The sequence below is a fragment of the Lissotriton vulgaris genome, chromosome 7 (genome assembly GCF_964263255.1).
Source record: "Lissotriton vulgaris chromosome 7, aLisVul1.2, whole genome shotgun sequence".
Lineage (NCBI taxonomy): Eukaryota > Metazoa > Chordata > Amphibia > Caudata > Salamandridae > Lissotriton > Lissotriton vulgaris.
In genome coordinates, this window is record NC_141695.1 from 230,191,313 (window position 1) to 230,206,552 (window position 15,240).

A 15,240-nucleotide genomic window follows, 5' to 3' on the forward strand; every position below is an offset into this window, starting at 1 on the left:
GGCATATTACCAAGCGGCAGATGTATGGGTACTAAAAAGCATGGCTCCATAATCAACCTCTCAGCGACCACGCGGTTGGAGTGAGATGCCTTCTCCCAACAAAGCATGAAAGTGCACTCACAAGAACTAAAATCGCCACAAACCACAACTATGGCAGTGAGTAACACAGAGGCATGCACTCCAAGATGGCGGCAAGAAACACTGAGGGACTACTGTGCTATGTTAGTCCCTCTTCGCTGAAGATCACACGGGCGGAGCCCAAAATCTGCTTTTAAAATGAACCATGAAATCTTGGTTTCCTTACACACCGAACAGCATCTGAGGAAGTCAGTTAGACGAAACGCGTCATGCTGGGTGGATCAAAAGGACTACAATACCCTTGTGTGCTCCAAACTTGTTTTACCTATTTCACGTGCATGCCACTTGCACGAAGGAAGCACCCATCAGGAGTGTTCGGCAGAACAGTGGAAGTTGTATTCATCGTTAAGAAAAATTCTGCCTGAACCGCCGCTGCCAAACATATGAAGTATCTGCTAACGGAGAGTTGGACATGACGACATGGCGGAGTGTTGTTTACTTACATCAGCACTTCCAGATTCGGCATATTACCAAGCGGCAGATGTATGGGTACTAAAAAGCATGGCTCCATAATCAACCTCTCAGCGACCACGCGGTTGGAGTGAGATGCCTTCTCCCAACAAAGCATGAAAGTGCACTCACAAGAACTAAAATCGCCACAAACCACAACTATGGCAGTGAGTAACACAGAGGCATGCACTCCAAGATGGCGGCAAGAAACACTGAGGGACTACTGTGCTATGTTAGTCCCTCTTCGCTGAAGATCACACGGGCGGAGCCCAAAATCTGCTTTTAAAATGAACCATGAAATCTTGGTTTCCTTACACACCGAACAGCATCTGAGGAAGTCAGTTAGACGAAACGCGTCATGCTGGGTGGATCAAAAGGACTACAATACCCTTGTGTGCTCCAAACTTGTTTTACCTATTTCACGTGCATGCCACTTGCACGAAGGAAGCACCCATCAGGAGTGTTCGGCAGAACAGTGGAAGTTGTATTCATCGTTAAGAAAAATTCTGCCTGAACCGCCGCTGCCAAACATATGAAGTATCTGCTAACGGAGAGTTGGACATGACGACATGGCGGAGTGTTGTTTACTTACATCAGCACTTCCAGATTCGGCATATTACCAAGCGGCAGATGTATGGGTACTAAAAAGCATGGCTCCATAATCAACCTCTCAGCGACCACGCGGTTGGAGTGAGATGCCTTCTCCCAACAAAGCATGAAAGTGCACTCACAAGAACTAAAATCGCCACAAACCACAACTATGGCAGTGAGTAACACAGAGGCATGCACTCCAAGATGGCGGCAAGAAACACTGAGGGACTACTGTGCTATGTTAGTCCCTCTTCGCTGAAGATCACACGGGCGGAGCCCAAAATCTGCTTTTAAAATGAACCATGAAATCTTGGTTTCCTTACACACCGAACAGCATCTGAGGAAGTCAGTTAGACGAAACGCGTCATGCTGGGTGGATCAAAAGGACTACAATACCCTTGTGTGCTCCAAACTTGTTTTACCTATTTCACGTGCATGCCACTTGCACGAAGGAAGCACCCATCAGGAGTGTTCGGCAGAACAGTGGAAGTTGTATTCATCGTTAAGAAAAATTCTGCCTGAACCGCCGCTGCCAAACATATGAAGTATCTGCTAACGGAGAGTTGGACATGACGACATGGCGGAGTGTTGTTTACTTACATCAGCACTTCCAGATTCGGCATATTACCAAGCGGCAGATGTATGGGTACTAAAAAGCATGGCTCCATAATCAACCTCTCAGCGACCATGCGGTTGGAGTGAGATGCCTTCTCCCAACAAAGCATGAAAGTGCACTCACAAGAACTAAAATCGCCACAAACCACAACTATGGCAGTGAGTAACACAGAGGCATGCACTCCAAGATGGCGGCAAGAAACACTGAGGGACTACTGTGCTATGTTAGTCCCTCTTCGCTGAAGATCACACGGGCGGAGCCCAAAATCTGCTTTTAAAATGAACCATGAAATCTTGGTTTCCTTACACACCGAACAGCATCTGAGGAAGTCAGTTAGACGAAACGCGTCATGCTGGGTGGATCAAAAGGACTACAATACCCTTGTGTGCTCCAAACTTGTTTTACCTATTTCACGTGCATGCCACTTGCACGAAGGAAGCACCCATCAGGAGTGTTCGGCAGAACAGTGGAAGTTGTATTCATCGTTAAGAAAAATTCTGCCTGAACCGCCGCTGCCAAACATATGAAGTATCTGCTAACGGAGAGTTGGACATGACGACATGGCGGAGTGTTGTTTACTTACATCAGCACTTCCAGATTCGGCATATTACCAAGCGGCAGATGTATGGGTACTAAAAAGCATGGCTCCATAATCAACCTCTCAGCGACCACGCGGTTGGAGTGAGATGCCTTCTCCCAACAAAGCATGAAAGTGCACTCACAAGAACTAAAATCGCCACAAACCACAACTATGGCAGTGAGTAACACAGAGGCATGCACTCCAAGATGGCGGCAAGAAACACTGAGGGACTACTGTGCTATGTTAGTCCCTCTTCGCTGAAGATCACACGGGCGGAGCCCAAAATCTGCTTTTAAAATGAACCATGAAATCTTGGTTTCCTTACACACCGAACAGCATCTGAGGAAGTCAGTTAGACGAAACGCGTCATGCTGGGTGGATCAAAAGGACTACAATACCCTTGTGTGCTCCAAACTTGTTTTACCTATTTCACGTGCATGCCACTTGCACGAAGGAAGCACCCATCAGGAGTGTTCGGCAGAACAGTGGAAGTTGTATTCATCGTTAAGAAAAATTCTGCCTGAACCGCCGCTGCCAAACATATGAAGTATCTGCTAACGGAGAGTTGGACATGACGACATGGCGGAGTGTTGTTTACTTACATCAGCACTTCCAGATTCGGCATATTACCAAGCGGCAGATGTATGGGTACTAAAAAGCATGGCTCCATAATCAACCTCTCAGCGACCACGCGGTTGGAGTGAGATGCCTTCTCCCAACAAAGCATGAAAGTGCACTCACAAGAACTAAAATCGCCACAAACCACAACTATGGCAGTGAGTAACACAGAGGCATGCACTCCAAGATGGCGGCAAGAAACACTGAGGGACTACTGTGCTATGTTAGTCCCTCTTCGCTGAAGATCACACGGGCGGAGCCCAAAATCTGCTTTTAAAATGAACCATGAAATCTTGGTTTCCTTACACACCGAACAGCATCTGAGGAAGTCAGTTAGACGAAACGCGTCATGCTGGGTGGATCAAAAGGACTACAATACCCTTGTGTGCTCCAAACTTGTTTTACCTATTTCACGTGCATGCCACTTGCACGAAGGAAGCACCCATCAGGAGTGTTCGGCAGAACAGTGGAAGTTGTATTCATCGTTAAGAAAAATTCTGCCTGAACCGCCGCTGCCAAACATATGAAGTATCTGCTAACGGAGAGTTGGACATGACGACATGGCGGAGTGTTGTTTACTTACATCAGCACTTCCAGATTCGGCATATTACCAAGCGGCAGATGTATGGGTACTAAAAAGCATGGCTCCATAATCAACCTCTCAGCGACCACGCGGTTGGAGTGAGATGCCTTCTCCCAACAAAGCATGAAAGTGCACTCACAAGAACTAAAATCGCCACAAACCACAACTATGGCAGTGAGTAACACAGAGGCATGCACTCCAAGATGGCGGCAAGAAACACTGAGGGACTACTGTGCTATGTTAGTCCCTCTTCGCTGAAGATCACACGGGCGGAGCCCAAAATCTGCTTTTAAAATGAACCATGAAATCTTGGTTTCCTTACACACCGAACAGCATCTGAGGAAGTCAGTTAGACGAAACGCGTCATGCTGGGTGGATCAAAAGGACTACAATACCCTTGTGTGCTCCAAACTTGTTTTACCTATTTCACATGCATGCCACTTGCACGAAGGAAGCACCCATCAGGAGTGTTCGGCAGAACAGTGGAAGTTGTATTCATCGTTAAGAAAAATTCTGCCTGAACCGCCGCTGCCAAACATATGAAGTATCTGCTAACGGAGAGTTGGACATGACGACATGGCGGAGTGTTGTTTACTTACATCAGCACTTCCAGATTCGGCATATTACCAAGCGGCAGATGTATGGGTACTAAAAAGCATGGCTCCATAATCAACCTCTCAGCGACCACGCGGTTGGAGTGAGATGCCTTCTCCCAACAAAGCATGAAAGTGCACTCACAAGAACTAAAATCGCCACAAACCACAACTATGGCAGTGAGTAACACAGAGGCATGCACTCCAAGATGGCGGCAAGAAACACTGAGGGACTACTGTGCTATGTTAGTCCCTCTTCGCTGAAGATCACACGGGCGGAGCCCAAAATCTGCTTTTAAAATGAACCATGAAATCTTGGTTTCCTTACACACCGAACAGCATCTGAGGAAGTCAGTTAGACGAAACGCGTCATGCTGGGTGGATCAAAAGGACTACAATACCCTTGTGTGCTCCAAACTTGTTTTACCTATTTCACGTGCATGCCACTTGCACGAAGGAAGCACCCATCAGGAGTGTTCGGCAGAACAGTGGAAGTTGTATTCATATATATATATATATATATATATAAATATAACACTTGGAAAAAGGCGCGATGCCGAAATGTGTCCTGTTTGCTGTTTTCATACGGTAAATAAATCCGGATTGTATCAACCACAGAGTGTGGTCTATTCTTTTACAAGAAGTGAAGGTAGCTGAGCAATATATATATATTCTTTTTTTACCCACTGGTGGTCGCCAGTAGATAGTTATAGTTAGGACCTAGTGTCCATAGGAAATGCGTTTTTTGTTTTCCCAAAAACTTTGGCGCCGGATGACGAATCTTTGTGAAATTTTGAAAACTTTTGGGGCACTCCGGTTAGCTCCTATCATGAACGTTTCATGGTGATTCGGCAAGCGGGGGTTGAGAAAAAGGGGGAGGTCCCAAAATGTGTTTGTTCCATGTTATTTTCCGTAGGAAACTTTAGACACAACAACAGTTCGAACTGCTGAACGGAATTACACCAAATTTGGCTAAAAGGTAGCCCTTGGTTTAGGAAGAGATCTTTTGTTAAATGGTGTAAATCCGTTCAGTAGTACCTTAGAAATAAAAAAAAAGAGGTCGGAAATTCAATTTCCCATAGGGAACTTTAGACTCGGCTACAGCTCAAACTGCTGAACGGAATTACACCAGATTTGGTAAAAAGGTAGGCCTTGGTTCAGAAAGAGACCTTTTTTAATGGTGTAAAATCCATTCGGTAATTGCTGAGAAAATAAAAATAAAAAGTTTCGCTATCTAGAGGTGCGGTGGATCCGCGGACCCTCCCGACCACAAGCTTTATTCTAATTGGCTGTCAACACTCCAAACCAGGAAGTGTTGGCAGCCATCTTGTGAAAACAGAAAAACAAACGCGAAAAACAAGAGAAGGGGCAGTGTAGAAACACTCTGACCGGTCCCAGAAGGAGCCCCAGGGCCAAAAAAAAGCATTTTTTTAAGCGGCAATAGATGCGGAGGATCCACGGACCCTGCCGTGAAAATAAAAAAATGAAGCCCGCGCTTCGTTAATATTTAGCCCCCGGGTGGGCCAAGTCCCGGGGGCATGCTAGCCCCGTGGATCGCCACCCCTAGAGCTTTCCCTAAATATTTGCGGGGTACAAGTCCCCCTGCAGCCCTGGGGACCACCACCCCGGGGCTATTCTGAAATATTTGCGGGGGCACATGGCCCCCCTGCAGTCATGGAGATCTCCGCCACCCAAGGCTTTTTTTTTTTTTTAAACTTGTGTGGGAGGGGCTCAAGCCCCCCACGTGCCCCAGGCACCGCCACCTCCCCGAGTCACTAAGTATGTAAAATGCGGGGGTCCGTAACAGACCCCCGAGCCCCAGGGACCACCACCTCCCCAGGGCTGTGAACACGTTGGGAAGGGGCGCCGCACGGCCGCCCTCCTGGAGCCATTAATGGCCCTGGGGCCCGCCACCCCCCAGGGCGGCTCCTGCAGTGTCCCAGGGTGCCCACCCCCAGGACACTGCTGTTTGCAATGACAGGGCGGGAGCCATGGGGCTCCCGCCCTGTCATTGCAAACTGATTTGCTTCATTGAAGCGAGAGCTGGGAAACCTGCTCTCGCTTCAATGAAGCAAAGCAGAATTGCGTTTCCACAAGGGGAGCTGCATGTTAGCAGCTCCCCATGTGGAAAAGCAGTGCCGGCACCTGCAGGACACTGGGAGCCGGCGGGACCGTGGGGGAATTGGGGCTCCCCCCACAGTCCCCAACGGACAGGGCCTGACCTGGGGGTGGAGGTCACCGGGTCTAGAAGTGGCCTGGGAGGGGGGCTATGCGGACCCCCTCCTCCGCCAAAAAAATAAATAAATAAATGAAGGCTGGCCCCAGGGGATGGGGTGCACATGGGCCAATAGAGGCCTCAGGAGGGGGGCCACACAGCCCCCTCCTTAAAAAATAAATATATATGTGGGCATGCCCTGTTTATATATTTATATATATATATTTTTTTTAAAGGGGTCAGGCCCTGGGCGATGGGGTCCTCAAGGCCCAAAGAAAAGGAAAAATAAGGGGGGCAAACAGCCCCCTTCTAAACAAATAAATAAAAAACAGACCGCGATTGTGCCGGAGGCCCTGCCCCCTCCCAGTAACACTCTGCAAACGTGTCCTGTGGTGCATTAATTCCCCTTCAGTACTGGGGATCCCTTGGGGCCAACTAGCCCACCAGGTACCTCCAGTTAGTGCCACAGGGCTGCGTTGTAGATAGGTGGTCCAGGCCATGCCCCTTTTTACACCTCTCTACAATGCAGCTCTGTGGTGCTTATTGGAAGTACCCAGTGGGCTAGTTGGACTCCAGGGACCCTCAGGATTCAACAGGAGGTATTCCCTTAACTTAAAACACGCCAGGGGTCGTGTTTGCAGAGTGGTGGAGAAAGGGGGCATGTCCTTTGTCTACCTCTCACCAATCCCACTGCGTGGGGCTTACTGGAGATAAAAGGTAGGCTAGTTGGCCCCTAAATGACCCCCAGCAATGAAGGGGATTTCAATCCCCATCCAAGAGCGTGCCACGGAGCACGTTTGTAGAGTGGTGGGCATAGTGGGCATGGCCTGGTACGAGTACTTACCAATGCTGCTGTGTGGGACTGACTGGAGGTAACAGTTTGGGAAGTTGGCCCCCAAGGATGTCCTTGGGGGCCAACTACCCCTCTTGTTACCTCCAGTAAGTCCCACACGGTGGGACTGTAAGATGTCTTCGGAGGCCATGGCCCCCTTTCTCTACCACTTTGCAAACGTGCCTCATGGCAGACTACGGGATGGGGGATGAAGTCCAATTTAGTCCTGAGGGAGTTTGGAGGCCAGGAATACCTGCTGGTACCTCCTGTAAATCCTACGCAGTGGAATTCCTGAGCGTTTGGTTGGACGCCCAGCACCCTTTCTCACCACTCTGCAAATGTGACTATTAGTTAAAGTAGCATATTTCTGCACCTCTGACTTAGAGGTAGTTTAAACCCCCCTACCCTATTATGTACTAGGGCCTTACAGAGGAGGTCATGCTAATCATAGGGGTACCCCAACGCATAGTGTTCCCTAGTGTGTGTGGGTGTTTTCACTGTATTTTATGTGTCTTTTAGCATAGCACTGGCTCTAGACCTGGTTCGTCAGAGTCAGTTACCACTAGTACCCATCTGAAAAAGTGGAGAAGTGTGGCTCAATGGTTAGAGCGGCAGACCCTGATGCAGAGGTCTAGCCCGGGACCAGGGTTTAATTCTCCGCCTCGGCGGGTCTTGAGCTCAAAAATTCCACAGACCTGATAATTCTCGCCTCGGTGCCTATTCCAATCATGGAGTCCCAAGCTGCAACTCTGGGCAATAGCTTGCTTAATCTCCACAACGGCCCCCACAACGCTAAGGATGCCTGGCCTCCACCTTGGGGGTGCCCAGGAGTGGACACCTCACAGGGAAAGCCAGGATGGGTTCCACAGCGGTATTCGTACAAGCGCCTTGAGACCCTTGCAGGTTAGTAGTGTGCTATACAAGTATCAATTTACAAAAAGTTGTGGGCACAGGATGATTTTTCAACAGGGCCTCTTTCTGCTCCTCTGTTGGTTCTTTCTGCACATCTCTTCTTCTTCCTGTACTTTTCGTTGTCTTTCTGGACTTCTGTTGCATTTGCCTTGCTTCTTTCTGCGCTTTTCTTCCTCTTTCCTCACATGCCCTACCTTTGTAGGCATAGTTAGAAATTAGCATTTAAAGAACCTTCAAAACTCACTGACAAACCCATAGGTTTCAGGGACGTTATAGTTAGTTAGAGATTTCATGTGTATAAAACCATAGAAATTCGGCCGTTATAGTTAGAAGACCTAACTATAACTCATGCCCCGCAATGCACTGATGACGACGTCACATATTACATCACTCATGACATGCTCAGTGACATCACTGATGACATCTCACATGGCATCACTTATGACATCACTGATGACATCATCCACGTGATCATCTGATGCACCTCATACCCTAATTAAATCTTTCATACACCCAATCTAAAATACAGACCACCAACATCAAAACCATAGACAGACCAATAGCAGTAAGTACATACCTGCTCAGGATTCATACTTCTACACACACATACACCCACTACCCCATACAGTCACTCATACACAGTCATTCATCTATACAGCCACTGATATATCCACTCATAAACCCATATAGACACACACTGCCACTCACCCAAAGAGTTACTCATAAACCTGGTCAGTCATGCAAAGAAACTATCACATACCTATTTCCTTGCTCATACTATCATACACACACCACTACACTTATTTATACAAATACTAACACATACTTACTCTCTTAAACAATCACTCATAGAAACACACACTCATCCATACAAATACTCATGCAATCACTCACTCTCACATATAGTCATTTATATACTCTAACACTCACATATACTGCTTTAAAACATATGTAGTTACTCACACATGCACCACTGAGACAACTATTTACTCACCAACACACACTCACCCACCCATACAGGTGTTTCCATATGCACTCTTGAACTTATGAACCCAAACAACCACTCACATATCTATGCACAGAGTCACACCACCCCACCCACCCACAAAGACACTCAGGCACCCATACAGATACTCAGACAACCAATAAATAACCCATATAGACACTCATGTAGCTACTCACCAAGCCATGCAACTGCTTACACACTAACTAACAGACTAATAAAGACATTCAGAGAGTTACGTCTCTAACCCATGCATTCAGTAAGACACATTTAATTATTGACTTATACAGTCAGTCACACACCTACTAAATCATCTATTCAGACACTCATATACCCACTCATGCTTCAATACACCTTGGCATATATATGCCTGCCGAGCAGCAGGGAATTAGTGGCGGCCATTTTGGGGCGGGATAGAGCGGTGAGAGCGCTCTAGTCTCGGCGTTATAAGGAAACAGCCCCTATCCGCGTCAGCGGACGCGTTTCAGCAGACGCATTTCAGCGGACGCGCCTCGTCTTCGCCGGAGTCCAGCCAGAGTCAGGGCCAGGCCGGGACATAGGGCACGATTCTCTGCCCTGTCTATCATACAGGTATGCTAACAGGCACCCAACTCAGGGCGTTACGCCCCATTAGCCATGACACCTGTATAATTTTGAATCCGCTACTAGCTGGTGCACAAACATGCCCGGAGTGTACCCTTACTCTGATTAATCATCAGCCCTATCCTGACACCCCACAGGGTACTGATTTTAAATTCTACCAACAGAGAGAGAGTTTTAACGATTTCACATTTTTTCTGATAAATTGTCGTTCACTACCCCAGCACAAATTAGATATCTTCCACCTATTGACTGACAAAAAGCCCTGCGCCATATTTTTAACTGAGATGTGGCTTCATGATGGATCCGGCCCTGACGTTGCAACCGCCCTCCCCCCGAACTATGCTATTGTTAGGAGAGATCGGGTAGGCCAAACAGGAGGGGGTATCGCCATTATTTACAGCAGAGACTATGTGTGCAATTTTGAACCTGCAGCTATCCCAAATTGCGAAGCAGCATCTTTCAAAATTACCCTCAGTCCTAACTTTACCTTTTCGGGTCTATTGATCTACCGACCGCCATTACATAATCCCTCTTGGTCAGATGATTTGGCTGATTTCATCCTACCCCAACATCTGAAAGCCCAAAACTTCACTTTACTAGGAGATTTGAATCTTCATCTAGATGATGACAACACCAAGACCTGCAAAAACTTAATAGATGATCTCATGGGGTTAGACATGACGCTACGAAACAGTGGTCCAACTCACAAAGCCGGACACTTGTTGGACCCTATAATATCAAATATGAAAGAACTTTCATGGCTTAACACCACGCCTGTTCTCTGGTCAGATCATTTTCTACAAAGTTTCGCTATTTTACTAAAGCCCAATAAAGGTCCAATTTCGACCCCTTCAGAATCTTTTAGAAGAAACTGGAAATCCCTAAACTTGGAGGATTTGAACAATGCTTTGAAGGAAGATCACCCATATTTAGATGGAGATATGGATAGCATTGCTGAGTCAACACAAAAGTGGTTAACTGGCGCAGTGGACACCTGCCTGCCCCTAGCCCGTTGCAAAGGGAAAGTTCATCGCCCTCCTGCTCCCTGGTTCACAGAAGCTCTAAAGAAAGAAAAATCTACCTGTAAGACTCTAGAGAGGCAGTGGCGAAAAAATTACGATCTATATCAAAAAGAAGTTTACCGAAAGGCCAGAAATTGCTACCATTCAGCATGCATGAAAGCCAAAGCATGCTATGTCACCAACACTATTAATATGGCCGTAAACAAATCCCAGACTCTCTTCAACACGGTAAAAGAGCTAGCTGGTGAGAACTCCAGAGCAGAACCTACCCCTCTTAATACCCAGCAATGCCAGGACTTGGCTTCTTTCTTCACTAATAAGATTGAGAACATCGTCTCCAATATTAAAAACGATAGCATGACCACAGACAAGCAAGGAAACCCCCTCCCAAGTCCCTAGAGGAAACTGTCATCTTGAAGTCTGGCCTCCCATTAAATTGGACACACTGAAGGAACTACTTAAATCAATCAAATCGGGTTCCCCTCGTGACCCTATTACTATCAGTATCATAAATAAACTAGAGGACGCTGCTTTGACTCCCATAGCAGAGATACTGAATGCCTCCATAGAGCAAGCCATAGTTCCTGCTCTATGGAAACATGCTATGGTCAGCCCTCTACTTAAAAAACCAGGCGCAGACCCTATGATATTGGCAAATTATCGCCCAATCTCATTACTACCTGCCTTTTCAAAAGTCTTAGAGAGGCATATCCATAAGGCACTCTCAAGCTATGTGGAAAACAATGAACTCCTGCATTCATCCCAATCTGGGTTTAGGAGTGGTTTCTCTACCGAGACGGCCCTGCTTGGGGTCACAGAAAAGATCAGGGAGCTTATGGATGACGGCCAAACAGTAGCACTGGTCTTGTTAGATCTTAGTGCGGCTTTCGACACCATCTCTCACTCCATACTGCTTGACAGGCTGGGGGAGAATGGTGTCGAAGGCAAAGCTCTGGAATGGATTAGTTCTTCGGAGGCATGCTCTGAGGTATTCCACTCTCCTCACGGTGTGCCACAGGGATCAATTTTGAGCCCTCTGTTTTTTAATTTGTACCTACGACCACTGGCCAATCTTGCAGAAAACTTTGGTCTAAGTTTAATGACCTATGCAGATGATTTGCAAGTCCTGTTTTCACTCTCCAAATCCGACCTGTCTATCCCATCTGCATTAAAAGTAGGCCTCCAAGAAATATTTAGTTGGATGTCAGCCAACCAACTCAAATTAAATGGAGATAAAACAGAGGTCCTCCTGTTAGGGAACAGTGAAGACCTATGCAACGATTCCCATTGGCCATCGTCATTAGGTAAACTTCCACCTCCAGCCTCTCAGGTTAGAAACCTTGGGGTCATCATTGATGACAGTCTATCCATGACTCAGCAAGCAAACAAAGTGGCAGGTATATGTTTTACCATTCTTAAATGGTTACGAAAAATCGTCTGGATGTTGCCACCTACTACCCAGAAGACCGTGGTCAACGCCTTAGTGACATCTCGGCTTGACTACGGTAACATCTTATACCTGGGTTCAAACAAGGCAGTGATAAAGCGTCTGCAAATAGTGCCGAACGCTGCGGCAAGACTGCTCTGCAAAATCCCTAGATCCTCTAGGATCACCAAACATCTCAGGGATCTGCATTGGCTTAGGGTTGAAAATCGAATTCGATTCAAGGCCCTGAGTTATCTATTTAAGATCAAAGCTGGCACTGCCCCTAAATATCTAAAGGCTCTTGCTAAACCCTACCTCCCAAATCGCAGTCTACGTTCAGGCACAGCTGCGAACTTTGTGGTACCAATGTTCAAACGGGCCAGAATAGGCGGGAGATCTTTTTCCCACCTGGGCCCAATGCTGTGGAACTCACTGCCGATTCACATACGCAAAGAGGAAAGCTATGTGAATTTCAGAAAGAGCGTAAAAACTTGGCTGTTCAATAAATAATTGCTTTGACTGTTCTCTCTCCAATGGTATCGTGTGTCTTGCTAGTCTGGCGCCGGGAAACCCTTTGTGGGTAGCTGTGCGCCTTACAAGTGCTATAAAATAAATAAATAAATAAATATATAAAATATATTTGTGTACTGTATAGAAACACACATTCACTGATGATGCCATCAGTGATGTCATCAGTGATGTCATTTGAGATGTCATGAGTGATGTCATTTGAGATGTCATCAGTGATGTCATGAGTGATGTCACTGAACATGTCATGAGTGATGTAATATGTGATGTCATAAGCAGTGGATTGCAGGCGCGCGAGTTATAGTAGCTGAACTAACTATAACAGGGGAATTTCAATGGTTTTTTATGAGTGAAATGTCCAGCTAACTGTAACATGTGTGAAACCTATGATTTTTTCAGTGAATTTTTAAGCTGCTTTATATGCTAATTCCTAACTATAACGAGGCTGAAACCTGTTTTTTTCAGTGAGTTTCTAAGGTTTTTTAAATGCTAATTCCTAACTATAACGTGGCTGAAGCCTTTGGTTTTTTCAGTAAATTTCAAAGGTTTTGTAAATGATAATTTTTAAATGTATTCATTTTTATATTTTTTTATACTGATTTACTACATTGTTTTAAAGAGTTTATTTTTAGATATTTTATTTTTTTAAATGAAATTACATATTTTTAATATAAATTGAAAAAAATGTGTTTAAAAATATTGAAATTGTAATATATTTTTTTTAATATTTTTTTCAATGTATATATATTTTATATAGCAGGCAATGAAATCCTATGAAAAGAAATTCAAGTTAGTGGTTAGTAGGGTTAAATTTACTTTCCGGGATCAATACTGGGCTGAAAGATGCTGCACTGAGGTTTCTCCTGATAACAGGTGAGTAAATCGGAATTCGTAGTTAGGCTGATTTCAGAGGAATTTTTTAAAGTATCAAAACTCCACACTTAGAAGAATTTCCAAGTGAAACCAGACAATGGATTCCTATGGAAGGAAATTCAAGTTACTGTAAGTATGGTTAGAATGACATTTCAGGATCAGTAGTGGGCTGAAAAATGCAGCACTTAGGTCTCTCCTGATAACAGGTGAGTACATCGGAATTTGTAGTTCAGCCGATTTTAGAGGGATTTTTTAAAGTTCCAAAACTCCGCACTTAGAAGAATTTCTAAGGGAAACAAGTCAATGTTAGCCTATGGAAGTGAATTCAAGTTACTGTAAGTATGGTTAGAATTACTTTTCAGGATCAGTAGTGGGCTGAAAGATGCAGCACTGAGGTCTCTCCTGATAAAAGGTGAGTAAATCAGAATTCGTAGTACGGTTGATTTAAGAGGAATTCTTTAAAGTTCCAAAACTCCACACTTAGAAGAATTTCCAAGTGAAACCAGACAATGGATTCCTATGGAAGGAAATTCAAGTTACTGTAAGTATGGTTAGAATGACATTTCAGGATCAGTAGTGGGCTGAAAAATGCAGCACTTAGGTCTCTCCTGATAACAGGTGAGTACATAGGAATTTGTAGTTCAGCCGATTTTAGAGGGATTTTTTAAAGTTCCAAAACTCCGCACTTAGAAGAATTTCTAAGGGAAACCAGTCAATGTTAGCCTATGGAAGTAAATTCAAGTTACTGTAAGTATGGTTAGAATTACTTTTCAGGATCAGTAGTGGGCTGAAAGATGCAGCACTGAGATCTCTCCTGATAAAAGGTGAGTAAATCAGAATTCGTAGTACGTTGATTTAAGAGGAATTCTTTAAAGTTCCAAAACTCCACACTTAGAAGAATTTCCAAGTGAAACCAGTCAATGTTAGCCTATGGAAGGAAATTCAAGTTACTGGTAAGTATGGTTAAAATTACTTTTGAGGATCAGTACTGGGCTCAAAGATCCAGCACTGAGGTCTCTCCTGATAACAGGTGAGTAAATCGTCATTTGTAGTACATCCAGTAAACGCCACAGAGCTGCAAAGCAGAGAGATGTAAAAAGGAGCACGGTATGCCTAACTTCTCTGCAACGCAGTACAGTGGCACTTCCTGGAAGCACCTGGTGGACTACTTGGCCCCCATGGTCCCTCAGGTTTGAAGTTGAATTTTTTCTCTAACTTAAAACGCGCAACAGGGCCTGTGTGCACACATCACGCCAGGCTCTGTCCCTTCTCTTCACCACTGTGTAAACTCGCCCTGTCACCATTCTAAGTTGAGAGATTAAGTCCCCTTCAATCATAAGGATCCCTAGGGCCAAACTAGCCCACTAGGTACCTCCAGTAGGTACCACAGAGCTGCGTTGCAGAGAGGTGTCAAAAGGGGCGTGGCCTCTGAACACCCGTCTGCAACGCAGCTCCCTGGCGCATACTGGAAATACCTGTGGGGCTATTTGGCCCTCAGGGACCCTCAGTATTGAAAGAGAATTAGTTCCCCAACTTTAAACGCACGACGGGGCGCATTTGCACACTGATGAAGTAAGGGGGTGTGGCATGAGGTGACATGTCTGCAAACACACCCTGTGGCGCGTTTTAGTTTAATATGCTTTATTGAGAATAGTAA